Source organism: Mobula hypostoma, chromosome 18, assembly GCF_963921235.1.
Source record: "Mobula hypostoma chromosome 18, sMobHyp1.1, whole genome shotgun sequence".
Classification (NCBI taxonomy): domain Eukaryota; kingdom Metazoa; phylum Chordata; class Chondrichthyes; order Myliobatiformes; family Myliobatidae; genus Mobula; species Mobula hypostoma.
In genome coordinates, this window is record NC_086114.1 from 52,453,534 (window position 1) to 52,481,502 (window position 27,969).

General features: G+C 44.0%; 1 long non-coding RNA gene across 1 annotated transcript; it reads left to right on the forward strand.

Annotated features, from left to right (window-relative positions):
• The first annotated feature begins 736 nt into the window (after window positions 1–736).
• LOC134358222 (uncharacterized) lies at window positions 737–27,243 on the forward strand. The gene is made up of 3 exons (XR_010020836.1): window positions 737–868; window positions 25,741–25,983; window positions 27,009–27,243. It is a non-coding gene; the product is annotated as an uncharacterized LOC134358222 (long non-coding RNA).
• The last annotated feature ends 726 nt before the right edge of the window (window positions 27,244–27,969 follow it).

The window sequence follows — 27,969 nt, forward strand, 5'->3', positions numbered from 1 at the left end:
GAACAAAGGTTTCAGGTTGAAGACACTTCAGAAGAATAGGAAAACTTCAAACGCAAGTTTTACGTTAAAGACAAGTAGAGGGATGGAGAGAAGAGAGAGATTGGTGAAGGCTTGTTGACACTGGCTGATCTGTCTAAGGGAGGTGTAAGCAGAGGAATGTGAATGAGAGAGAAGAGAGAAAATAAACTTCTGGACACTTTGCAGACAACAGTTGCTGGAATTCTGATATAAAGCAGTGCAGGAATTAGGGAACAAATCAGGCAACATCTGTGGAGAAAGAAAAGCTGAGGTTGTTATCAAAAACATTAACTTTATTCATGACTCTCTGAGCCTGTAACATGTCCTGGGCAGAGACGAGGAGTGGTTTTGTTATTCATTTCTATTTTTACTCTCTTCCCCGCACTCATGTTTACACCTCCCGCGGACTCATCAGCTGGGAGTAAGAAACCTTCAGTACCAGGGGTGACGAACCTGTGGTGCGCATGCCCATGATGACACATGCAAAAGTTATGTTGGCATGCGACATGCAGTGTCACCCCTTCGATTCTTTAAACTCCACCCATAAAAAAAGATGCACTATTATTGCCTTTACCACCAAATGAAGCAGCAAGTGATATTTTTGCGACCTGAGAGCAGTAAGACGTTTTCACAGGAAATGTCACACGCCAGCTAACTGTTGCAACAACACGTGACATTGAATGGACCCTCAGCAGGCAGGGCATGACCTTTTCTCACTATTACCGTCAGGTAGGAGGTACAGAAGCCTGAAGTCACACACTCAGCGATTCAGGAACAGCTTCTTCCCCTCGGCCATCCAATTCCTAAATCGACATTGAACACGTGAACATTACCTCACTTTTTAAATACTGTACGTATTATTTGTTTTTACATGATTTTTAATCTATTCAATATACATATACTGTAATTGATTTACTTATTATTTATTTTTACTTTTTTTTCTCCTATATTACGTATTCCGTTGAACTGTTGCTGCTAAGTTAACAAATTTCACAACACATTCCGGTGATAATAAACCTGATTCTGATTCTTCTGAAATCCTTACAGAAATGTTGAACATGTCAGTAGTTAGGTAGTAAACAGGTATAATAACAATACTATTTAGAAATAATGTTATTTTTCAACTATCTTTTAAACTGATTAATATTAATAATATTAATAATTTTAGGTTTTCTAAATCTGTCTCTGTAATACTTTTATTAGTATTAAAACAATGAATACATATAAATAAGCAACAGGACATCCTATTTCCTTAAAAATGTCCATAATTATTGTTATTCATTCACTAATCAATGATCATCTCTGCTCAAAATTATCATGGCATATAAGAGAATTTTGTTTAGAAGGTTATCACCAATTTGAGCATCCACTCTCAAAAAGGTTCAACTCCCCTGCTCACCACCATCTCCAGGACGACACTTGCGTTGATGGATTCGCTTGGCCCCCATCCTACCAGAAGGACTCCCTTTAGCTCTGCACCCTTTTCCGACTCCATTTAACTTTCTTCCTCTTCTATTCTGATGGAGGATCACCAACCTGAAATGGGGGCTTGTCTTCTCCCTCCGTCAATGCTGCCTGACCTGCTGAGCAGCTTCAACATTTTCTGCTTATGTTCCAGATTTCCAGCCCTTGTACTCATCTGACTTTATATAAAGTGTCCATTTAGTTCGCCTTTCAGAAAGAAATGTGCATATTGGCATTTGCAAACTACTGCAATTAATAAAATACACAGGCAATCTCTGGGTTAGGTAAGGGCTACATCCCTGTGAACCGTGCATAAGACGATTAGTCTGTAAATCAAAAATGCCATTTTCTATAGTAACCCATTTCACGTCAATATACACTTGCTTTATTCTTTCATTTCATTGAATAATCACCCTAACACTACCCATAATTAAACAAATGGAAAGCATTCCATTAATGAAGACCACAAAACCATATAGGTTCTCCCCATGACCACATGTGTTTCCTCCCACAGTCCAAAGATGTACCAGTTGGTAGGATAATTGGTCATTGTCCCTTGATTAGACTAGGGTTAAGTAGGAGGTTGCTAGGCAGCACGGCTCGAAGGGCCAGAAGGGCCTACTCCACACTCTATCTCAGTAAATAAATAAATCTATAGGTATATAAATAAAGTAAGTTTCTTTTATTATTACTACAAGTTTGAAAAATGCAAGATTTAATTTGCAGAAAGTGGGTTTTTTCACAGATCAATTCATTGGTAACCCAGGAACCTCCCATAATATTACTCTTCTGCAATTTTGTTAGCATTGGCTCCAAATTGTTTGCATGTTTTGAAAGATATTGCCGCAATTTGGGCATGGCCCTACAGATCAAGTATAGAAAATATGCATAAGTGCTTTTAAACAGTCGGCAAAGTTGGGTGACTCTCTCCCCCAGTGTCAGCGAGTCCCTCCGGGTTGGCAAGTCATGGAATTGGAGGTCCAAGTGGGCAGGAGGCATGAGGGCCTGCAACTCCCCCCAGGTCAGTGAGTCCTGGGGTCAGAGGCCCGGAGTTTCTTGTGATTGACGAGTCCTGGGTCAAAGCCCAAAGCTCGCCAAGTACAGAATTTGAGGCCTGATGGTTAAGGCCCCTGGGTTGGTGGGTCAGGAAGTTGCAGGCCTGATGTCTGCGTGAGTCTGTGAATCCAGGCAAGGGACTTGTGGCTGGAGGCCCGGAAAACAGCCTGACCTGGGGATGGAGGGGGTGTGTGTGTGTGTGTGTGTGTGTGAGAGAGAGATGAAGAAAAGGGGCTTGTTTTTCTGTTGTTGTTGTTGTTGTTGTTGCTTGTGTTGTTCTGCTGAGGATTGTGCATGTGCTATGTTGCTACTGGAATGTGTGGTGACACCAGCAGACTGCCACCAGCCCATCCTTAGATTGTGTTGGTGTTACTGCAGCTGACACATTTCACTGTATGTTTCAATGTACATGTGATAAATAAATGAATTTGAATCTGAAAAAAATGATATTTTGTTAAATGCTCTCTATAAAAATATTGTATTGGTAGATCAGGCAGGGATAAGCTTATTTCTGGTTAGAGAACATGCTATCTCCACAAGCCTGGGCAGTACGATATGGAGAGCAAGCTGTTGTCCATGCAATAGGAACCCCTCTCCATGCAGCCAATGAATCCAGAGGATCAGCAGACACAGATACCAGTTTGGCAGCGATGTTGCACAAGTTGCCAGTCACCATTGAACTCAAAATAGGACTGCCTTAGGGACTCCAGCTCCAGTCTTTTCCTCAGGGTTTACTCCCGAAGCCTTCCCCATGAGCTGATATAGCTGCAAGGCAGTGGAGGTTTGAGATCAGATTTTTCCTTCTCCTAGATGAGCTGCCAACTATTGCTGATGAGCCCCATCTGCCCAGAGCGACTGGTTTTAAGGCACCAGTATCCCGCCTTTGCCCTTCTCCTGTCAGTCGAAATGCTTCCACTGGGCTTAGTAGGTAAGCCTAACGTGAAAGCCAGGAGCTTGCACTGGTTGTCAGAGGCTATTTGAAATGCACTCCGATGGGAGCATTGAATAGGTAGTAGAGCTTATTCCAATCCCCCACCCCCCCCCCACACCACCCCGGATGTGACAACCTTACAAAATTAAACTGAGGTAAAGCAAGGGTAAAACAATAGCTATGCTTTCTGCAAAGACAGTGCATTAAAGTGCAAGATTATAACCAGGTAAATTCAAAGGTTAAGAATCCATCTTATCATACAAGAGGTCTTATCGTACAAGATGCTCACAGCGTTTTTTTTACGTGGTGGAAATGTGTCCCATTCCCTCCTCCTAAAGCAGGCTATCTCATGGTACAAATGAATCATGTGTGCGGAGTGTGATATATCAATCTCCCGGGGGTGGGGGGAATATATTCAGTATGCCCTTCTCCTGATGGCGACCTTTGTGTGGAGGCTACAAACCATACGTAGAGCCTGGGCAGACAAAAACACTGCTCTTTTCAGCTGGACCCTGCCACATCGCCTGTACCTCACAGAAGAACTCTGTGCAGAATAACACTTTAGACCAGAAGTGAATTAGGCAGTGGTTCCCCGAGCAGACTCTCAATCTCATCTGGCAGACTATGTCATCACCAGAATTTTCAAATGAGCACCAAGACCTCCTCTGGCTGGTGGTGATCCCTATCAAATGCTTCATATATAGCTGGAGTCTCAGTCCGATTGAACACTGGCCTGGAGACGGCCGAGGAGTCATCCTCCTCCTTGTGGGTTGTGTGCGTTTGCCAAGAATATCTGAAGAGTGATATAAATTCAGTTTGTCAGGGTTTGGCCCAAACAGCTGCATGGGCTGTTTCCAGGACACATGCTGAGGCAAACTCAAAGTGCTGCTGGAAGATGACCAACCCATTGAAAAACCCACTTTGGTCTTCCAGAGTAAGTAGATGCCGGTCAGGGAAGACACTAGGTCAGTTTACTATTGTCACACGTACCAAGATACAGTGAAAGGGTGAAAGGCTTGTACTGCATACTGCTTATACAGATCAAATCATTACATGGCGCATCAAGGTCAAACAATAACAATACAGAATAAAGTGTAATCACTACAGAGAAAGTGCAGTGCAAGTGAATAATGAATTGAAAGATAATGATGAGGTATATTGTGAGGTCAAGAGTCCTTTGTATTGTACTAAAGGTCTGTTCAAGAGTCTGACATCAGTGGGATAGGAGCTGTCCCTGAGTCTGGGGTACGTGCTTTCAGGTTTTTGTATCTTCTGCCTGATGGGAGAGGGGAGGAGAGAGAATTCCCGTGGTGGAATGAGATGCTGGAGATCTGTCCCAATTGCAAGGTCTGAACCTGAAAGGTTGATAATTCTCTTCTCCCCACGGATGCTGTTCAACCTGCTGAGTTCCTCCAGCGGTTTGCTTTCTTCTGTTTTTGGCTGTCTGGGAAGGCTGCAGGAGTACACACTGAGGCTCAGGGCAGCCGATGGAAAGGTTCCGTGAGGAAGGAAGCGGCCCAGGAGCCTCCCACCACTGAACACTGAGGGGCAGGGACTGTATAAGGATTGCTCAGATTTATCACTGATGGAATAGTTGAGAATGAAAAATAGATTTTATGTCGGCATATTGTAAGAAAGTGTTCCAGTCAAGGGATACAATGTGAAGCTCACTGTTGTATCATTACATATTGTAGGAATGAAGTATATTTTGGGGAAAGTAATGCTCCCAGTCTGGTGTAGAACAGTGACTGCCACTAGGGGGCGCCCCAGCAGCACACAGTTACACAGACTCAGGATCAATCCTGACCTCGGGTACTGTCACTGAGTGGTTATTCTCCTTGAGCTGCAGGGATTTCCCCGGGTGATCTGGCTTCCTCCTACCTCCCAAAAACATGCTGGCTGGTTGACTAATCAGTGAATTAAATTGTCCCTGATGTGTGTGGGTAAGTGGTGGAAGTTAATGGGACTATGGGATACCACAGGATGAGTGTAAATGGGTTGGCTGAATGCTGTGGGCACCATGTCTCTGTGACTCTATGATCACTCTCTGGCGTACAGCAGTGCATGCCATTCCACTCCCGTAACCCTCCCTGACCACGACCCACGACCCCAGTGAGCTGTGGATGCAGCCCAGCCCGTCATGAACACCAGCCTCCTCTGCTTACCCTTCCCACCGCCCCGGGTGAGCAACCGATGCAATCAAGGATCCCTCCCAGCCCAGTCATTCTCCCTTCAGTCCCCTTCGACCAGGCAGAAGGTACAAAAGTTTGAGAGCCCGTACCAACCGGCTGAAGGACAGGTTCCACCCCACAGTTAGAAGACTGTTGAAAGGACCTCTTACATGATAAAGATGAAGTCTTGGTCTTTCAATCTACCTCTTTATGACCCTTGCACTTTATTTGTCTTGTGGCACTGCACTTTCTCTGTAATTGCAACACTATATTCTACATTCTCTTTTATCCTCCAATACTATATTGATGTACTTACAGAAGACTTACACAAATATGTGTATAGCTAGGGTGCTGAAGGCTTTTGCACAGTACCGTATTTGTCAACGTGGAGCAGAGAGCGAGTTTGTAAATCTGGAGATCTGGTGGGAACAGAGGACGTTGCGAATAACGAGGGTGGAGCGCCACGGGAGGGATGTGGGACCGGTGGCAGAGAAAGAATGCCAGGGACGGGGGGAGTGTGGCGCAAGTGCAGACACACCCAGCCCCGAGACACCAGGCAAGGTCATTTGATTCCAAATAATCGTTTTATTGACCATTACAGAATGTCCCTCTGGTACTTCCCACCTCCCCTCTCTCCCTTCCCCTTTTCCCAACAATGATTACCCTCGCCCAGACCCCTTACCACTCTCTGTCCGGAATAGAGACCCGTATCATCACTCACATCTGTTGTGAAATTTGTTTTTTTTTTGCAGTACAGTGCAATACATAAAATTACTACAGTCCTGCGCAAAAGTCTTAGGGACCAAAGCTATATGTATGTGTCCAAGTCTTTTGCACAGTACTGTGCGTATGAAATGATCTGTCTCGATGGTCTGCAAACAAAAGCTTTTGGTAAATTTGTAAATTGGTTTATCTTAGTCACCAAGATCCAGTGAACAACTTGTCTTGCACACCGTGATACAGATCAATTCATTACAGCAATGCTTTGAGGTGGCACAAGGTAAAACAATAATGGAATGCAGAATAAAGGGTTACAGTACAAGTTAAGAGCAGTGCAGGTAGACAGTAATCTGCAAGGTCATAATGAAGTAGATTGTGAGATCAAAAGTCCATCTAGGGTAGGGGTTCCCAAACTTTTTTAAGCCATCGACCAATACCATTAAGCGAGGGGTTCATGGACCCAGGTTAGGAACCCCTGATCTTGAGAAAAATTCAATAGTTATAGAGTCATAGAGAGGTACAGTATAGAAATAGGTCCTTTGGCCCATCTAGTCTGTGCCAGGCCATTTAAACTGCCTACTCCTATTGACCTGCACCAGGACCATAGGCCTCCATATACCTATCCAACTTATCTTAAACATTGAAATCGAGCTCGTGCAAGCACCATTTGTGCTGGCAGCTCATTCTACATTCTCACTACCTTCTGAGTGAAGATGCTTCCCCTCAATTCCCGTTAAACTTTTCACCTTTCACCCTTAACCGATGACCTCTGGTTGTCGTCCCACCAAACCTCAGTGGAAAAAGCCTGCTTGCAATAACCCTATCTACACCCCTCGTAATTTAGTACACCTCTGTACAAACCTCCTTCCAATCTGTTACATTCTAAGGAATACAGTCCTAACCTACTCAGTCTTTCCTTATAACTCAGGTCCTCCAGACCCGGCAACATCCTTGTAAATTTTCTCTATACTCTTTCAAACTTGTTTATATCTTTCCTGTAGGTAGGTGACCAAAACTGCACACAATACTCCAAATTAGGCCTCACCAATGTCTCATACAACTTCAAGGTAACATCCCATCTCCTGTACTCAGTACAATGATTTATGAAGGCCAGTGTACCAAAAGCTTCCTTTACAACTTTATCTACCTGTGATGGGACATTCAATGAATTATGGACCTCTATTCCCAGATCCTTTTGTTCTCCCACACTCCTCAATGCTCTATTGTTCATTGTGTAAACCCTATCCTGATTGATCCTACCAAAGTGCAAAACCTCACACTTGTCTGCTTTAAATTCCATCTGCCATTTTTCAGCCCAATTTTCCAGCTGATGCAGATCCCTCTGCAAGCTCTGATAGCCTTCATCGCTGTCCACTACACTTGGTGTCATCTGCTGAGCCAGTTGACCACATTATCAACCAGATCACTGATATAAATGACAAACAACAAAGGACCCAGCACCAATTCCTGTGGCACACCACTAGTCACAGGCCTCCAGTCAGTGAGACAACTATCTACTACCACTGTCTGGCTTTTCCCACAAAGCCAATGTCTAATCCAATTTACTAACTTATCTTCAATGCCGAGCGACTGAACTTTTTTGAACAGCCTCCCATACGGGACCTTGTCAACTGACTTGCTAAAGTCCATGTAGACAACACCTACTGCCTTGCCTTCATCCACTTTCCTGATAACTTCCTCAAAAAACTCTACAGGATTGGTTAGACATGACCTACCATGCGCAAAGCCATGCTGACTATCCTTAATAAGTCCAGATTATCCGAATACTTATATATCCTGTCTTTTAGAATATGTTCCAATAACTTTCCCACAACTGATGTCAGACTCACTGGCCTATAGTTCCCTGATTTATGGTTAGAGCCTTTTTTAAACAGTGGAACAACATTAGCTATCCTCCTTCTCCGACAGTTTCTGTACTTGCCTCTTGTAGGGTCCAAGGAAACACCTTGTCAGGCCCTTGGGATTCATCCACACTGATTTGCAAACACCTTCTCCTCTGCAATGTCTGCAGGGTCCATGAAGTTGTTGCCACTTTGCCTCACTTCTATAGACTCTGTGTCCATCTCCTAAGTAAGTACAGATACAAAAAAAATTTAAGATCTCCCCCATTTGTTTTGGCTCCACACACATTACCATTGTGGTCTTCCAGAAGACCAAAGTTGTCACTTGCAATCCTTTTGCTCTTAACATATCTGTGGAATATGTCTTCTTTTAGACATCCTGACTGCTTTCTCAAGTGTTCTCTTGCATTCCTTATACTCCTTAAGCACCTTATTTGTTCCTACCTGCCTATACCTGCTTTGCATCTCCTTTTTTTCTCTTAACCAGGGCCTCAATATCTCTTGAAAACAAAGGTTCCCTACACTTGTTATCTTTTCCTTTTATTCTGGCAGACACATACAAGATTTCTACTGTCAAAGCTTCACTTTTAAAGGCCTCCTTCTTACCAAGTACACCACTGTCAGAAAACAGCCTGTCCCAATCCGTAGTTGCCAGTCATATAAAAGATGGAAAGATAGAAGTTGTCCTTGAGCCTGGTGGTACATGCTTTCAGACTTTTGCATTTTCTGCCTCATGGGATGGGTGAAAATAGAGAATGTCCAGAATATTAGAGAATTTCCCTGTATCTCGGTGCATGTCACAATAACATTCCAAATACAGGCACATGCAGTGCTGGCACCTCCAAACTGGTGAGGAAGTTATAGACACAGTTTTGAGTAGTGTGGGGGTCCGCTCATGCAATAAACACATTGCAGTGCGGAGCTGTGATTCATAAGCCACACTTGAACAGATTTTTCATATGCTAAAAGTGAACTCTTGATCTCCCAATCTCCCTTATCATGGCCCTCCAACTTTATCAGTCTATCTACACTGCACTTTCTATGTAGCTGCTTCACTATATTTTCACTACTTCGACGTAGTTCCTGGACTGCACACAAACAAAGTACACATGACAATAATAATAAACCAAAGTAGACAACCTATCAAGACCATGTGTTCTTTAATGAGTCTTGTTTCTGACTGTTCAGGTGGATACTAATTCTGGCCTGGCACAGTGTAAAGATGGGCATTTAAGCATCTGGCCCAGCCTGCAACAGATTATCTCATCATTCATTCCCTTATCATGGAGCTGTAACTTGTCTAAACCGGCTGGTATATTTCATATACAACACTTTATAATTAATCCCTTTGGCAACAAAGCATTTCTTGGGACATCCTGAGGATATGAGAAAGTGCAAGAGAACGCTATACATTTCTGCCCTTTGGAATGACCCACAGATTACCATAGGCAGTCTCTGGAGGAGTTCAACCAGAATAAGATAGCACTGTTATTGGCAGTGGATTCTAAGTCTTTACAACTCACGCCTAAGTTCTGCCTTCAGTCTTTAGGTCATGGTGCCCTCTGAATGTGTGAGGCATGGACTAATTTTCAACGTCATGTCTGGATAATCATTTGGCAGAGTGAAGTGTGTGTCAGTTGCAAAAGCTGCCCAGGGTTTAACCCGTTCAATGAAATGGTGACTTTTGCAATGAGGAAGATGGATCTGAGAACCCTCGTGATTTTTTCTGTGGGTATTGGCCGCATAAACCACGTAAATCAAAGACTGAAACCATCAGCTTTGCCGCTGTGACAGCAAATAATGGTCACCAGGACTAGAAGATTTACATGAGCCAGCAGAACAGGCAGAGCAGCTGTCTCCATGCTCCAGGGGTCCAGAGTTCAGTCCTGACCTCCATTGCTGCCTGGGTGGAGTCTGCCCGTTCTTCCTGGAATCCCAGGGTTTCATTTCCAAAGTGCTTCAGTTTCACTCTCACTTGGCTCCATCTACTTGTTCCTTTTCTCGTTGGCTGCCTCCACCAACCATCCACCTGCCTCTGTCTCAGAACTCCAACCTCCCCCTTCCCCACCTGGCCCCATTTCCCTGTCATCCTTCCCCTCTCCTGGGTCCATCTATCACCTAGCAGCGCCTATCTCACACTTCCCCGTCTTCTCTTTATACCAGCTATGCTCCCTCTCCACTTTTAAGTCCTGATGCAGGGTCTCCAGCGTAATTGATTTAAATCCCAACAGATGCTGTTTGATCTGCTGAGTTTCCTGGTGTTCTGCTGCATGTTCCGACATAGGCAACTGTGTAATAACTGGTCAAGTTAATTACCCACAGTGTAATTAACATGGCCGGTTACCCTACCCAGTAGCACATGGGGTTGGAGAATCAATGGGGTATAAATAGGCATGTGAGAGAGATATGATTTATGGTCAAGGGAGAAATAAATGGGGGACGCAGTTGATGGGATTACATTGGAAATAACTTTGGCTTGATGGGCCAAATGGCTTCTTCCTTTTAAGAAAGGAAATATAAAAGCCATTTGCAGCAAGATCACCCTCACCATGTTTTGCAACATTTGCAAACTGCTATTTGGTGTAGAATCAGAACAGATCTAGCAAGTCTGTACCGGGCGTCCTCGAGGCATCGTGGACATCAGCAGCATGGATGTGCAAGCTCAGGGCTCAGTAAGCTACTCAAAAATGCACCCAAGGTTTCAGCAGTGGTTCTACAAGGAGAGCATCTGTACACACATATGAGGCACCAAACTGGTGAGGCCGTGATACAGAATTATATGCATTCTAAACACAAAATTCAGCATGCAGTGTCAAATGCTAAAAGACCACACAAAATTGAGGCTCTACAGTCCCACCAAATCTACCGGGAATGTTTACAGACCGTACAACAGCTCTTCGGAGAAGATAGCTTCAAGCGCCATTTCCAATGGTGGTGGGACTCCATGCATCACTGAAAGAAAGAGCAAAGGTTGTGTGATCAGACAATGTTGTGGTTGCTGTAATAAAGATTTACATTGTGGAACAAGCCACATTCCAATCTGTTCCAGTGCACGTATAATACTGGCAACTGCTGATATTGTGGAAACTTGCCCAAGTACATCCCATTCACACAAAGAAGGACAAATCTAGTGTAGTTGATTATCACTCAATCATCAGCAACATCCCAGAAAGTGTCATCACAGAGAATCAAATGATGCCTCGTCTCTAGTAACCTGCACACCATTTCCCAGTTTGGATTTCACCAGGACCAGCCCGATCTAGACTTCATCACAGTCTTGTTTCAAGCATGGACCAAAGGGGAAATGTCTAGAAGTGAGGTGAGCGTGACTGACTGTGATATCAAGGCAACATTTGTCCGACTGTCCTGGTAAAACCAGTCGGTGGGTATTAAGGGGAAAATAAACCAGGGGCTGGAATCTGACCTCATACATAGCAAGATGGGTGTGGACTCAGGACATCGCTTGCAGGAGTTCCTCAGGAGAGTTTCTTAGGGCCAACCATCTTCAGCTATTGGATCAATGACCTTCCATCCTCTGGAAGATCAGAAGTGGGGATGTTGGCTGATGGTTGCACAATGTCGAATTGCAGTCATAACTCTTCAGCAAATGAAGCAGCTCATACCTGCATGGACAGTAGAGGGGTCTGGGCAGATTTAGTAACTAAGGGTCATGGCACAAAAGTGCCAAACAAGAATCTTGAACAGTGTCATAAAGCAACTATAAGAATGACTGACTTATCATGGCACTCAATACATTGAGAGCTTGCTTGACTTTGAAAGTGAAGTAAATATGTAGGACACCTAATAGTGCACTGAATTATACATAGAAACATAGAAAATAGGTGCAGGAGTAGGCCATTCAGCCCTTCGAGCCTGCACCACCATTTATTATGATCATGGCTGATCATCCAACTCAGAACCCTGCACCAGCCTTCCCTCCATACCCCCTGACCCCCGTAGCCACAAGGGCAATATCTAACTCCCTCTTAAATATAGCCAATGAACTGGCCTCAACTGTTTCCTGTGGCAGAGAATTCCACAGATTCACCACTCTCTGTGTGAAGAAGTTTTTCCTAATCTCGGTCCTAAAAGGCTTCCCTTTTATCCTCAAATTGTGACCCCTCGTTCTGGACTTCCCCAACATCGGGAACAATCTTCCTGCATCTAGCCTGTCCAATCCCTTTAGGATTTTATACGTTTCAATCAGATCCCCCCTCAATCTTCTAAATTCCAATGAGTACAAGCCCAGTTCATCCAGTCTTTCTTCATATGAAAGTCCTGCCATCCCAAGAATCAATCTGGTGAACCTTCTTTGTACTCCCTCTATGGCAAGGATGTCTTTCCACAAATGTCTATTTCAGGATGATTAAATACAGAACATGTATTCAAGATACAAGTTTCAAGTCTATTTATCACGTGTACATCAAAACATACAGGCCATCGTCCTCAGTCTCCAGCAGACTCAGACTTGGACATACAAACATTGGGCCTTCAGCTGTCCCAGTGGACTCGCAGAGATTCACAGACCCAGGTTCTGCCCAATTGGCTTCCGGACTCCTGATTCGATCCTATACATCAGTCCCAGGATGATGGAACCCATTACCAAAGTCTTGAACTCCAGTGTCACCGATTCATGAACTCAGGGGTTTATTGGGCCTTGTTCCTTCTGCCCGCACGGAACTCAGACTCTGGAACCCACTGACAACTCACTGACCCTGGGGGTCCACCATTCCTCGTCCACATTGGTCTGCCAGCCCAATTAATACTCCATTGTCACACATAGTCAGGCCATCTTTAAGACCATGCCATGTTTTAGGACAACAAAACCCCAGAGGATGATTGGATTGGTTCCTAGTTTAAATCTCCTTGAGGACTATAATAGATATTTACAAAATATTTTTGATATATAGGGAAAATAGTGCCAACAGGAAAACCAAGCTCAGATGGGCTGTTAGCCTTTAATACCATAATATAAAAAAATTAGAGAATTGCACTTATTTGTTAGTAGGTGCATACCATTTTGTATAATTCAATACACTATTAGGTGTCCTAAATATTTATCTCCCTTTCAATGTCAAGCAAGCACTCAATGTAGTGTGTGCCATGATTAAAAAACAAGATTAGGGCTGCCCTGACACCTTTCACATCCTTGTCAGGGAGACCAATCAGGTTAGCTTGAAGAAATCTTTGACAGACAGAACATGGAGGCAACTTCACAAGCCCCCACAACCCTGAGAACCCTGAGGCTTCCTCATCCCGCCAAAGTGAGAGATTGAAGATGTTCATGAACACTCCAGCCAATTGATTAACACAGGTCTTCAGTACTCAGCCAGATGGACCATCCGGGCCAGATGTTTTTCAAGGATGCTCCCTCTTGAAGGATGCTCTTACGTCAATCTCAGAGGCTGACGTCATGGGATCGTCAGGGTTGTGGGGGCTTGAGAAGTTTTCTTCTTGGGCACCAGTGTGATTGAAGCTTGCTTGAACCCACCTGCTTCAAGCAAGCTTCAATCATAACGGTGCCCAAGAAGAACATGATATCCTGCCTCAATTACTATTGTCCAGTAGAACTTGCATCCACTGTTAAGAAGAGCTTTGAGAGGTTGGCCATGAAGCATATCAAACTCCTACTTGATGGACAACCTGGATCCTCTCCAATTTGCCTACCACCGCAACAGGCCAACAACAGATGCCATTTCATTGGTCATGATGAAAATAGATGCATCAAGGATGATCTTCATTGACTATGGCTCAGCATTCAACATTATCACCCCTCAACACTCATCACTTAGCTCCAAGATCTGGGCCTCAATACCTGCCTGTGCAACTGGATCCTCGATTTCCTCACTTGCAAGCCCAAGTCAGTATGGATTGACAGTAACAGCTCCTCCACAATCACCATCAGCATGTTCATCACAAGGCTGTGTGCAAAGACCCCTGCTCTCCTTGCTTTAGGCCTTTCATTGTGTGGCTGAGCATAGCTCCAATGCCATATTTACAGTAAGTTTGCTGATGACACCACAGTTGTTGGCCAAATCAAAAGTGGTGACAAATTAGCAAAGGAAAATTGAAAACTGGTGATGAAGGAAGATGAAAATCTAGTTGAATGATGCCACACAACAATGTCTCATTCTACATCAGCAAAACCAAAGCGCTGATGATCAACTACAGGAGGAAACGGGGGGCCCATGAGCCATTCCGTATTAGGGGATCAGATTTGGGGGGGGGGTCAATAACTTAAAATTTCTTGGCATTATTACAACATAGCTGGTCATAGTCATTATATCATTGTCCTGTCTCCAGCTTTAAGTGCCATCAGAAAGGAGGCACAACACTTCTAGGGTCTTAGAGGTTTGCATTGATTTGGCAAGTTACCTAAAACTTTGACAAACTTCTATAGGTGCACAGTAGAGAGTATCCTAAGTGACTGCATCACACCCTGGCATGGAACGCCAATGCCCAGGAACAGAAACACCTGCATATAACGGTAGATACAGCCCAGTCCACCATAGGCAAAGCCCTGCCCACCATTGAGCACACTTTGCATGAAGCACTGCCACAAGAGAGCAGCGTCCATCATCAAAGACCCACCCAACCCCCTCCCTCCCCACCATTCGCTACTACATTGGGCAGGAGGTATAGAAGGCTTAGGTCCCACACCACCAGGTTCGGGAATGGTTATCACCCTACAGCTATCAGGCTCCTAATTCAGTATGGACAACTTCACTCACCACAACTCTGAGATGATTGCACAACCTACAGACTCACGTTCAAGAGCTGTTCAACTTATGTTCCCAGTATTATTTCATTTTTATTTGTATTCTGCACATTGCTTGTTTGTCGGTTTTTCCTTCTGTTTAGTTTGTCACAAATTCTATTTTCTTGTTTTCCTATAAATGCCTGCAAGAAAATGAATCTTAATGTAGTATTTATGTATATATATGTACTTAATGTAAAAAAAAATTACATACTTTGATAAAAAAAATTTAGTTTGACTTTGATGTCTGTAAATAAATTACCTAGTCAATATCATGTTGTTGCTTTCAAGCTAACTGCTATGACTGCAACATAAACACTTGTGACTATATTTACCAAGTTCTTAATTTGGGTATGAAAACCTTCAGGAAGACTCTATATCTTCAATTCCTGTCAGCAGCATATCTATTAGCTGATGCAATCAGTTCAAGGACACACAATAAACAAAACAGAAGCAACACTTTCTCATAATCTGCAAACAAGTAAGCTATGACTAATTGGACAACCAGAAGTTCAAGCCGTGGTGTATTATCGATGCTCTTTGAACAGTTGCTTTTTGTAAGTCGGTGACAGTGATGTCATATTGTACTATTTATGCTTTAGGTTTCATCCTCTATAAATATATTAATACAACATTACGGACTGTTCTTAGATTGTTCATTGGGTGGAAGCATGGACTGGAGAGAGGGCTGCAATAGTCCTGAAATGTTTTCTGTACTGGAGGGCTCCTCGCTAGAAGGAAAACATTGCAAAATACTCCCGGCACACTACAAACTCTGATGCATAAACATTTCATTCCTTGTGTCTTCCTAGTCACCTGAGTTGAGTGGGGGGGAGGGGCAGGTTTCAAAATCTCTTGATTGTTGATATCCAATTTATTCTGACAGATCATTTCACAGAATTGACTTTGGAATGACCTAGAACAGACAGTACTATGTCCCCTCGTTGCTTAGATACACGGTGCTATTTATAACTGGAGTTCACATCATTTCGGAAGTCTGTCATCGGTACGTCTCTGCATCATCACTATTATTGTAAAACAATAAATCACAAGTTGGAACAAGTTAAAATGCAGGAGAATGGTTAATTGCCACAAAGCATTGAACAGACTGCCCTCGAAGTCACTAGGTGGATAGCAAACTAACTGGTACATTAACAGCAGCTCTTTGAGGTACTGTGAACCTCAGCAGAAATATACTCCATCACAATCTGCAACCTCACTATACCATCACAATCAAAAATTGGGATCACCCTTGTTCAAGTTCCTGAGGACGTAGAGGTGCTGGTGCGATTTCCTGGCCAGTAGTGTCCATGCGGTTGGATCAGGATTAGCTACTGGTGCTGCTTGCACATAGGAGCACGAAGCTGTCGACCTCAGCACCGTTGGTGTAAAAAGGAGTGTGTGAACTGCCCTGCTTAACGGCAGTCAAAGATCAGCTCTTTTGTTTGTAGACATTGAGAGAAAAGTTGCTATCACGACACAAGGTCACCAGGTTCTCTTATTCCTGCACACCAACTTGCCAGTATTTAAGATTCAGCCCACTAGGGAGATATCATCCACAGTTGGAGTTACAACAGAATCTGGCATCCATTTCACGATTGTACAGGGCGTAGGGTGGGGGCCTGAGGATACAGTATTGGAAGGCACAAGTATGGGTAATAATCATAGCAGATGTGCTGTGGCCTATTCTTACTGATTGCGGTCTGTTGGTCAAGAAGTCAAGGATCCAGTTGCAAAGACAACTGAGTCCCAGGTAGCGTTGTTCGGAGACAGGTTTGCTCGTAATTATGGTAATGAAGCTCGAGATATAGTCACTAAATAGGAGTCTATTAAGGGTCAGATTAAGCTAGAGCGGGGCCTGCAGCATATGTTATAAAGGAGCCCTAAATTTTAAAAATGCGCAGAAGTATTAAAACATAAATTATTTACTTGCATAGTAAAGTAATTCAATTTTTTTCATTTGCTGTACAGCCAGATAATACGACAAATGTCTGACACTTCAGTAATAGTATTACTTACATGTAGCTATCAATTTCAAATGTCAAAATTAACAAAACTACAATTTAAGAGTTACATTTTCTAGATTTAGCATGAGCAGATTTGTTGACGATACTGGAAATGTCTATTTCACGCAGAAGTTCATGTTCAATGCTCATTAGAGTGAGATTGTTCAATCTGTTTTGACCCATGGTGCTCCTTAGTTCATTTTTAATCCTTTTCAGTTTTGAAAATGAGCGTTCTCCACTGCAGTTGGTAACCAGGAGTGGCAAATAGATGCGCAAGGCATTTTCTACTTTTGGAAAACATGACTCCAAAGAATTGTCAGTTATCAAACGGTACAACTGTAACTCTACAAGGTTTTGTTTGGTGCCAATATGAGAAGCAAGATCAGTTTTCAACAGTTCAGTAAACTGCACAAATTCCTCATTAAGACTTTCTTCCAGATCTTCCGGATATGATTTAATAAGATTTGATGACCTCTTTGCGATCTCTTCAGGTGTAAACGACTGTAACTGATGAAGGAATCCAAAAACACCATTCACCTTTAGATAAGCTTTCTGCCTTTTTGACAGGGCAGAAAGCAAGCTGTCAATAATGCAAGAAATGTTCAGCTTTTAAACTTCTGAGAAGGCGAATGAGATTCAACAAGTGGGTCAAGAGTGCTGGAACCACTGAAATCATCATAGGCGCGATTTTGCTTGTGTTTTCTTCAAGTTTGCTGTTGATAACCTTCTCATTTAGTCAGATCCTTGGCTTTTTGATCAAAGTCTGAAAAAGTAGACCGCATAGCTTGAATACATCTGTGCAAGATTCATAGAGTGCACAAGTTGTGTTCAAGTCTTGGCCAGAAGATTGCAAAGAAGAACTGGTCATATGAAAATGCTGTAATGCTTGATCCCACAATATGACCATTATTCCTGTTTCCAACTTCATCATGGTTAAAAGTAGTCCACAAGCCTGTTGTCGACACTCTGCCTTCTGATCATTGTTATTTGAAATGTCATCCAAGACTTGTTCTATTGCAGAAAAGCTGTGTAAAAGTGCTTTTGTTGCATCTTCACGAGCTGACCACCTGGTATCTGACATTCTTTTCACAATGGGCAAAAGAGCAGCACCATCAGATAATGCAGCAGAAAGGAGATTCCACCGATAAGTAGAAGCAGAAAAAAATATGTACAAGCTTTCTGCAAATTGAAAGAAAATTAATGCTTCTCGACAACATTCAGCAGCACATTTTCCAACCAAATTTAGTGAATGAGCAAAACATGGAATGTAATCCACAAACTCATTCAGCTCTTTAATTTGTGCTTGTAAGCCACTATACTTGCCACTCATGTTGCTGGCATTGTCATAACTTTGACTACGGTAGTCTTTTATATCAATGTCATTTTCCTTTAAAAAGTCAAGTAAACTTTGAGTGAGCTGTTCAGCATATCAGACTTTCCATATCCAAAAACTTCACAAATCTTTCAACTGGTCCAGACGGCAAAACATAGCGTACAGTCAAAGTCAGCTGGTCCACATTAGCTATATCTGGAGTAGGATCCAATGAAACAGAATAATACTTGTATTCCTTCACTTCACTGATAATGTGATCCAGTATGGTGGATCCAATCAGATTGATGAATTCCTCACATGTTGTTTTAGATAGGTATGATTTATGTCCCCTTCCTTGGTTTGCATGAGCATTTATATCACGACACAGCAAGGAGCCAACACACGCCTGCACACACATACTGTACCATGCAGCATGCAGCTCCCCCGACATGAAAACAACAGCGTTGCCAGATCATCGTTATTGTGGCGTGGATGAAATCACAGAGCGTTGCGTTACTGGTAGGTACAAGGCAGTTTCTTTATTCGTCAAAACAAGGTTACGGCAGGCAGAGACCCCTGGCAGAACAGGTCTAACCGCCTTGTGATTGAGGCTCAATATTTATTTGCTAAACACAAAGGACAGTTCATAGTTACAAGTATAGACAATTCTCTGAAGTTTTCACATCTTTTGATTAAATCCATTCTACCAGCACCAGTATGCCTAAGCTGGCATTCATGGCCTTTAGGAATGTTAAAATCCATAATACAATATTTGGTATGTTACGTGCTAACTTAGAGGACAATTCATATCCAAAAAGCATAGATATGGTATCTTCACAACTACCTGTAAACTTAGCATTCTTGTCTCAAAGGCACCAGAGATGCATTGTTGCAAATGTTAGGGAATGCATTGTTATGAACTCAATCCACAGTACTTTGTCAAAGAACAGAAGACTGATGGCTGAAGACATTTATTTAAGTGTAAATGAATCGTCTACCCAAAACACACTCTAACAGTCGTGAGAATACGTCGGTGAGATGCCGAATTCACCAGACTGCAGCTTGCAAGCATTTAGTGCGGGCGGGGCCCGTAGCATATGCTACTTTTGCTACTAGGTTAATCTGGCCCTGAGTCTGATATGGCTATCCAGATGCTTCAGAGTTGAGTGCAGGGTCAGGGAAATGTCATCCGCTGTGCCCTGTTTGATGAGCCAGGCATAGAACGCCACTGGCCAAGAGCGGGTAAATGAGACCACTATAGATGGGTGTCCAGTATGGGTATGGTTGGCTGGAGTGCCTGCTCTGAGTTGTGCAAATTGACTCCTGCTGTTGGTGGTGTTGTCATCAACTGTGCAGCATACAACACACAACAATGCCCAACTATTCGTCCATGCCTATGCCTATGGACAACTAAATGTCCATGCGTATTCGGTGTCCCCCAGATCAACGCAGGCAATGGAATCACACCTGCAGGAGGCCTGTGGCATCTCGGTTCCTGCTTCGTTCTCGTATCAGCTCTGCCCCTGTGGTTGAACTGTGAGCGGGTGCATGAAGCTGAGGAAGTAGAGGATCGGCCTTATCCCCAGGAGCCACCCCTCACAGCAGTGCTGGCTGCTGGGAGAACTCAGCTGTGCAGACTCCCTTGGCATGAGTGCTTCCTGTCAACAGGTCCTTGACCAGCAAGAAGTCTTTCCATGGTACGTTGATGAAGTGGAAGAAATGGGCTGACAGAGGAAGTAGTTGAGACAAGGTAGAATAACAATATTTAAAGGACATTTGGGCGGGTACATCACAAGGCTAAGAGTGAAATGTGGGCAAATAGAACTCACTTAGCTGGACATCTTGGTCAGCATGGAAGAGCTGGGCCTGCTTCCATGCTGCTTGACTCTGTGATTCTAAAAGACATGGGTTATTCATGGTAAGCACAAGAGATTCTGTAGGTGCTGGAAACACAAACAAGATGCTGAAGGAACTCAGCAGGTCAGGCGGCAACTGTGGAGAGGAATAAGCAGTTGTCATTTCAGGTTGAGACCCTTCATCAGGACTGGAAAGAACAGGAGGGGAGGTCAGCATAAGAAGGTGGGAGCCCTTCTCGTGTAGGAAATAACTATCTGCACTCATGAGATCAATCACAGTACCTGAATTGCCGCCTATTCTTCACTGAGATCAAAACAGATGAAGCAATTCCTCCCGAAGAAAGCATTTCTCTGATGCAGCTCTGAGCTGTAAATTGACACACGGTAGAGATCTGCTGCCTTCCGTGAGAGTCACCACCTCCTTGACCTATGCATAAAGCTGCCCAGATACAAGAGTGCAGTTGTAAATCAGCCCACAAGATGTCATAACCCCTGTGGCGACTGACTCAGAAAGACTGAATCAGCAAATTCTGTGTTTGTCAGACACATCCCCACTCTGCTCCGTCTAGCGGAATTAGTCCTTACTCTTAATAATTTCTCCTTTGGCTCCTCCCACTTCCTCCAAACTAAAGGTGTAGCTATGGGCACCCGTATGGGTCCTAGCTATGCCTGCCTTTTTGTTGGGTTTGTGGAACAATCTATGTTCCGTGCCTATTCTGGTATCTGTCCCCCACTTTTCCTTCGCTACATCGACGACTGCATTGGCGCTGCTTCCTGCACGCATGCAGAACTCGTTGACTTTATTAACTTTGCCTCCAACTTTCACCCTGCCCTCAAGTTTACCTGGTCCATTTCCGACACCTCCCTCCCCTTTCTAGATCTTTCTGTCTCTGTCTCTGGAGACAGCTTATCCACTGATGTCTACTATAAGCCTACTGACTCTCACAGCTATCTGGACTATTCCTCTTCTCACCTGTCTCTGGCAAAAACGCCATCCCTTTCTCGCAATTCCTCCATCTCCGCCGCATCTGCTCTCAGGATGAGGCTTTTCATTCTAGGATGAGGGAGATGCCTTCCTTTTTTAAAGAAAGGGGCTTCCCTTCCTCCACTATCAACTCTGCTCTTAAACGCATCTCCCCCATTTCACGTACATCTGCTCTCACTCCATCCTCCCACCACCCCACTAGGAATAGGGTTCCCTGGTCCTCACCTACCACCCCACCAGCCTCCGGGTCCAACATATTATTCTCTGTAACTTCCGCCACCTCCAACGGGATCCCACCACTAAGTACATCTTTCTCTCCCCCCCCCTCTGCATTCCGCAGGGATCGCTCCCTACACAACTCCCTTGTCCATTCGTCCCCCCCATCCCTCCCCACTGATCTCCCTCCTGGCACTTATCCGTGTAAGCGGAACAAGTGCTACATATGCCCTTACACTTCCTCCCCTACCACCATTCAGGGCCCCAAACAGTCCTTCCAGGTGAGGCATCACTTCACCTGTGAGTCGACTGGGGTGATATACTGCGTCCGGTGCTCCTGATGTGGCCTTTTATATATTGGCGAGACCCGACGCAGACTGGGAGACCGCTTTGCTGAATATCTACGCTCTGTCCGCCAGAGAAAGCAGGATCTCCCAGTGGCCACACATTTTAATTCCACATCCCATTCCCATTCTGACATGTCTATCCACGGCCTCCTCTACTGTAAAGATGAAGCCACACTTAGGTTGGAGGAACAACACCTTATATTCCGTCTGGGTAGCCTCCAACCTGATGGCATGAACATCGACTTCTCTAACTTCCGCTAAGGCCCCACCTCCCCCTCGTACCCCATCTGTTACTCATTTTTATGCACACATTCTTTCTCTCACTCTCCTTTTTCTCCCTCTGTCCCTCTGAATATACCTCTTGCCCATCCTCTGGGTCACCCCCCCCCTTGTCTTTCTTCCCGGACCTCCTGTCCCATGATCCTCTCGTATCCCTTTTGCCTATCACCTGTCCAGCTCTCGGCTCCATCCCTCCCCCTCCTGTCTTCTCCTATCATTTTGGATCTCCCCCTCCCCCTCCAACTTTCAAATCCCTTACTCACTCTTCCTTCAGTTAGTCCTGACGAAGAGTCTCGGCCCGAAACGTCGACTGCACCTCTTCCTACAGATGCTGCCTGGCCTGCTGCGTTCACCAGCAACTTTGATGTGTGTTGCTTGAATTTCCAGCATCTGCAGAATTCCTGTTGTTCCAGTTAAGATTTGATGTCTTTGAAAAGTGTGGGGAATAGGCACTTCTCAGAAATAATGTTTTTATCTCTTTCCCTAAACAACTTGCCTCTCCTGTAGCCTCTAGTATTGTACTGTCTCCACTGAGGCGCACGCTCAGTGAGTTTCTCAGGAGTTAAATGCAATAAAAAATAAAGTCAGTTCTGGCACGGTCAGTGGACTTTTTTTTATTGAGATACAGTGCAGAATAGACCCTTCCAGCTGTTCAAGTTGTGCCACCCAGCAACCCACCCCACCCCGATTTAACCCTAGCCTAATCACGGGACAATTTGGAAGATGCACGAGCAAACTTCAGCACAAGAGATTCTGCAGATGCTGGATATCCAGAGCAATACATACAAAATGCTTCTGCTACGCAGTAGGTCAGACAGCAGCTGTTGGAAGGTCTTTCTGGCCAAGGCCTTTCATGAGCCCAAAAGATCCGGCATTTTCTGTGTGCTAGTCATGTGTCGGAGGTGCTTCCTGATTTCTCGGTAGAATCCCTTTGAGTAGTCAGAAATAGGTACCTAAGGTTGTGATAGCCATGGGTGCTAGTGGGGATAAGCTCCCACTACCTATAAGGTGCTCCAACTGGTGTGTGCCTTTAACAGCCTCTGACGACCAAATCCAACTCTTGACCTTCACGTGTGGCTTAGCTACTAGGCCTGGTGGAACTGTTTCCTCTGACAAGAGAAGGGGCAAAGGCGGATCACTGGCGCCTCAAAACCAGTTGCTTGGGCAGGTGGGCCTCGTCAGCCTTGGATGGCAGCCCGCCTAGGAGACGGAAAACTCTGATTTTAAACCTCTGCTGTTTTGCGGACATACCCACCCATGGGAAAGGCTTCAGGAGTAAACCCTAGGAAGAAAACTGGAGCCAGGGTCCCTAAGGCAGCTTGATGTTGTTTACACCTTCACTCTGGTAACCTCTGTGACAACACTGATGCCAAGCTGGATCGGCACTTGTCCTTCCCTCGGTCCACATCAGTGACGTGGAGGAGGGGATCCTGCTGCAAGGGCCACAGCCAGTTCTTCAAATCTTCCCGCCTAGGCTTGCGCCCTGGAGAGGACACAGTCGACCAGAGGTGCAAACCCCTGATCCCCTGGGTTCGATGGCTGCCTCCTACTACTACTAATTGAGAAAAGCAGGGACTTAAGATGTTCCTGGTTCTGCTGAAGCTTTTCCATGGCAGCCATCGTGTGGACCTTTCAGTCCCAATTCATGACAGGACAAGTGGAAACATGCAATGTTTGCCTGCTCCAGGTTGTTAATTCTAGAAGTGATATCAAATAATTTGTTCTGCGTAAAATTGACAGCAAATTGCTTCACATTTAGAAAGAAGTACTATGTGGTGCAATATCGAAGCTTGAAACTCCTGAGAATATTTGAATTGTGGTCTGAGCAGAAGGCATTTTACACCCGCAATTATATGTTTATTTTGAAGAAATCAGTGAAATGCATGGAGCCCGAAACGTCGACTGTACCTCTTCCTATAGATGCTGCCTGGCCTGCTGCATTCACCAGCAATTTTTGAATGCATGGAACCTCTCAGAGAGAAAAAAAATCCTCCATTGTAGTCTGAGTCACTGCCTAGCCATTTTTTTTGGAAACTAAGTATAGCCTTACTGCCAGAGCCAGTTTACCTACTCGTCAAGTCCTCATCTAGTAACTAATCTTCCATTTGACGTTCTTCTTCACCCTGAGTTCCAAAACTGACAGCAGGTTTTGAAGTAGTCAATATTTATGAAAGTCAAATGGTGCTATTTGACTGCAGTAGACAACACAACTAACCTCAACATTAACACTTCCATGCATGTCTGGGTAGGTTATTAGATCATTCTCTCAAGGGGTAGAGAAGAAGGCCATTCAGCCTATTTAGTCTATGGCAGCTCTAAGGGAAATCTCATCAATCCTATTCCCCTATTTATTTATAACCTATTCTCTCACACATTCCATCAACTCTGCCCTAACTCTCTATCACCTATCTTCAGCCAGGAGGTGGTGAATCTGTAGAATTCATTGCCACAGGCAGCTGTGGAGGTCACGGCATTGGGTATATTTAAAGAGGAGGTTGATAAGTTCTTGGTTAGTCAGGGCATCCAAGGGTACAGGGAGAGCCAGGAGAATGGGTTTGAGAGGGATAGTAAATCAGCCATGACGGAATGGTGGAGCACACTGAAATGACCTAATTTGAGTGTGCCTTACGGTCTTCTGGTCTACACTGCAGGCAATTTACGGTAACCGATTAATTTAACAAGCAGCATATGTTTGAGATATCTGTGGAAACCAGAGCTGGGGAAACCCAAGTAGACAGACCCAAGACAATATGTATATTTCTCAGAAAGTGTTGCGGAGGTCAGGATTGAACAGAAGTCCTTCGAGTTATCTTCACTCTTAGGACATCTCTCAATTCTCATTGCTAGCTGCCTTAATGTAAAGTTTCCATTTTAACTACCTTTGCGACAAACCTTCCCAAAAGGCAATGATTTCAGACAGACTACATGCTATGAGTAGCGTAGGGCTATATTGAAGTTTGATCATATGACCTCCTCCCTTCAATGTCCCAGTACAGTTATAAAGATTTTAATCAGCTGTGGTTTGGTGGGAGTAGTCTTGCCTCTGAGTGAACAGGATGTGGTTCAAATTCCTTTTCAGACTCAAGCACACAATTCAGTTTAATGCTCCATTCCAGTATTGAAAGGAGGGTTACAGTGATAACCAGGACCAGGTCTCCCTAACACTGCTCTAGACAAAAGAAGAAGTATGTCGATTGAAAATCATCAGGAAATCTTCCCTCCAAAGGCTCCCATAGTGCCCAACCCTATGCTGCCGTTCTACTAACGGGACTGATCCAGCAGTTTCAGCTTGCTCTTGCTCAACTGAACCTACCTTACCTTGATCCTTTCTCTCCAAATCCATAACAATTTTGATACTCTCCACCATTTCCATTGCCCCAGTCCTAACTGGCTCATCTTACACACAGATGTTCAGTCCCTTCCACGTCCATCCCAGATCAGGTAGTTTCGAATATCCTTCAGTTCTTCCTCACACAGAGGCCCAATCGGTTCCTCTATACCTGCACCCTCTTTTAATTGGCAAAACGTGCCCTTATGCTCAATGACTTCTCTTCCGATTCCACTAGCGTACTCCAATTTAAAGGTGTATCTATGGCAGCTTACAAGGGCCGCATCTACACTTGTTACTTCTGTTGGATCAGTTCTGATGAAGAGTTTTCGACCTGAAACTTTAACTGTGGTTTCTCTTTCGACAGGTGCTGCCTGACTGGTGCAATCCCACAGTTTTGTTTTCATTCTATTGTGCTTGTTTTTTTTTTAGGTTTCCCACCACCATGAGGGTGACCAAGAAGTCCTTTCACATCAGCAAAGATGTGTTAAAACACTTGACCTTCGGATTCCAGAGCACCAAAGACCAGATTCAGTGGATGTTGTGGAACAGGCCTATAGTTAAGGCAAGGCCTATATTCCCTAAACTCCAACACCAAGTCTGGGAGGCAGTGGATCACAGCAGAGAGTGGGTGGAGAGACACAAGGGATTGCAGGAGCTGGAGAAATTCAGCTGGTAAGGCATTTGTGGAGGGAAATGAACAGTCGATGTTTTAGGTCATGGGTTGGGTGGGGTGGGGAAGAATCTGGCATGAGGTGGGTTAATGTAGTTGGGCAACCATCCTGGAACGGAGTTGATTAGTGTGGATGGCAGGGATGTCCAATCAGCATTACGGCTGGCAGTAGTAACTGCACTTCGTTGCAGATGGCATCAGAGCAGTTGTGACTGGCCCATTATGAGGGGAGACAGTGATAGGCCTGGGCCTATTGCTGAGTGTGCTAGTAGCCAGAGTGACTGGCCTACGCAGCAGCTAAACAAAGGCCAAGAGACTTGAATGGCCTGTGGTCTGTTGAGAGGAAATGTTAGCAGCGGCTCCAGGCAGGCTCTTGTGCAGCTTCGAGGCTGCTGATATGTACCTTTCAACAGTATTACATGTCAACACAGAGCGGAGAGTGGGTTTGTCAATCCCGTGGGAGCAAAGGATGTGGGAATGGCGAGGGTGGAGCGCACAGGAGGGGAGTGAGACAGGTGGCAGAGAGGGAGTGCTAGGGGTAGACACACCCAGCACTAAGACACCAGGCAAGGTCATTTGATTTCAAATAATTGATTTATTGATCTAACAGAATGTCTCTCTAGTGCTTCCCGTTCCCTCCCCTCTCCCTTCCCTTTTTCCCAAACATGATTCCCCTCCCCATGCTGCCTTCCCATTCTCAGTCCCCAAAGAGACCCATATCAGAATAAGGTTCAACATCACTAACAAACGACATGACATTTGTTTTTTTGTGGCAGCAGTACAGGGCACCTTCAGACAGGTGCATGTGCACTCAGTAACTGAAATGCTCCCACATGCATAGCCTTTGTTCCCATGCAGCTCAAATTTTCTTTTTTTAGTTAATATAATTTGAAATTATGTCAATATAATTGTGAGATTATAATTAGTTATGTGTCAATGAATATAATCCATAAATTTTCTAAATAATAAATGTGCCACAAAGTTAACTTTGAAACATTTTAAAGCTTCAATGTATTTACATTGTCAGTGTTTCAAGATACAACACTGTTACAAATTGTAACAATAAACACAGAATGGAAGTCGCCACCTCATGTTAATAATCTGCTGGCCTGCTAAACACTGACGGAAAAGAGAATGCTGTACAACTTACAAAAAATACTGAGCTACTATTACCAACTATGACAAAAGCATTAATTCAAAAGTACCACGGCACTACTATGATTTCAAATATGTTCATTTTTGAGGAAGTTAAGGATGGCTCAATTAAGACATTTACAGATATGTATGTAGAAAAGAAGAATTAGAAGAACTGTCAATTCTTGTTGATTTCATTGGAACATCTCAAGCTTCTAGTGCTGACTGTCTTATTATTCAATCAAATGTAAATCCAGAAACAGAGTAGAAGTGGAACATTTGGATGATCTAATGAGGATAAAGATGTATCTTTCATCTGGATGCAAAATTAACCTGGACAGTGTTTAAAGACAATGGGTTTGTAATAAAGACAAACAGAGAGTGTTTATGAAATGTGGAAGATTTTCTTTGTTATACCGTATTCATTACACCCTTCATTAAATAAATAAAATCAAGAATACTGTATGTGGTATTTTGGTTTTTCTTTCAAACAGTCATAGTATGCACATTTAAAAAAAAACATGTAAAGTGCTGCACAGTTTTCAACTGTACAAAACTTTCCTGCTCTGGGCAATGGTTGGCCCATGCAGCTATATAAACAAACAGAGGGAACATTGCTCCTTTGTCAATCCTGCCTATTAGTTACTCAAATAACTCTAACAGATTTGTCAGGCAAGATTTTTCCTGAATGAAGCCATGCTGACTTTGGCTTATTTAATAATATTTCACCAAATACTCTGAAACCTCGTCCTTAATAATGGATTTCAATATCTTCCCAACCACTGAAGTCAGACTAACTGGCCTATAATTTCCTATCTTTGGCTTCCCTCCTTTCTTAAGGAGTCGTGTGGCAA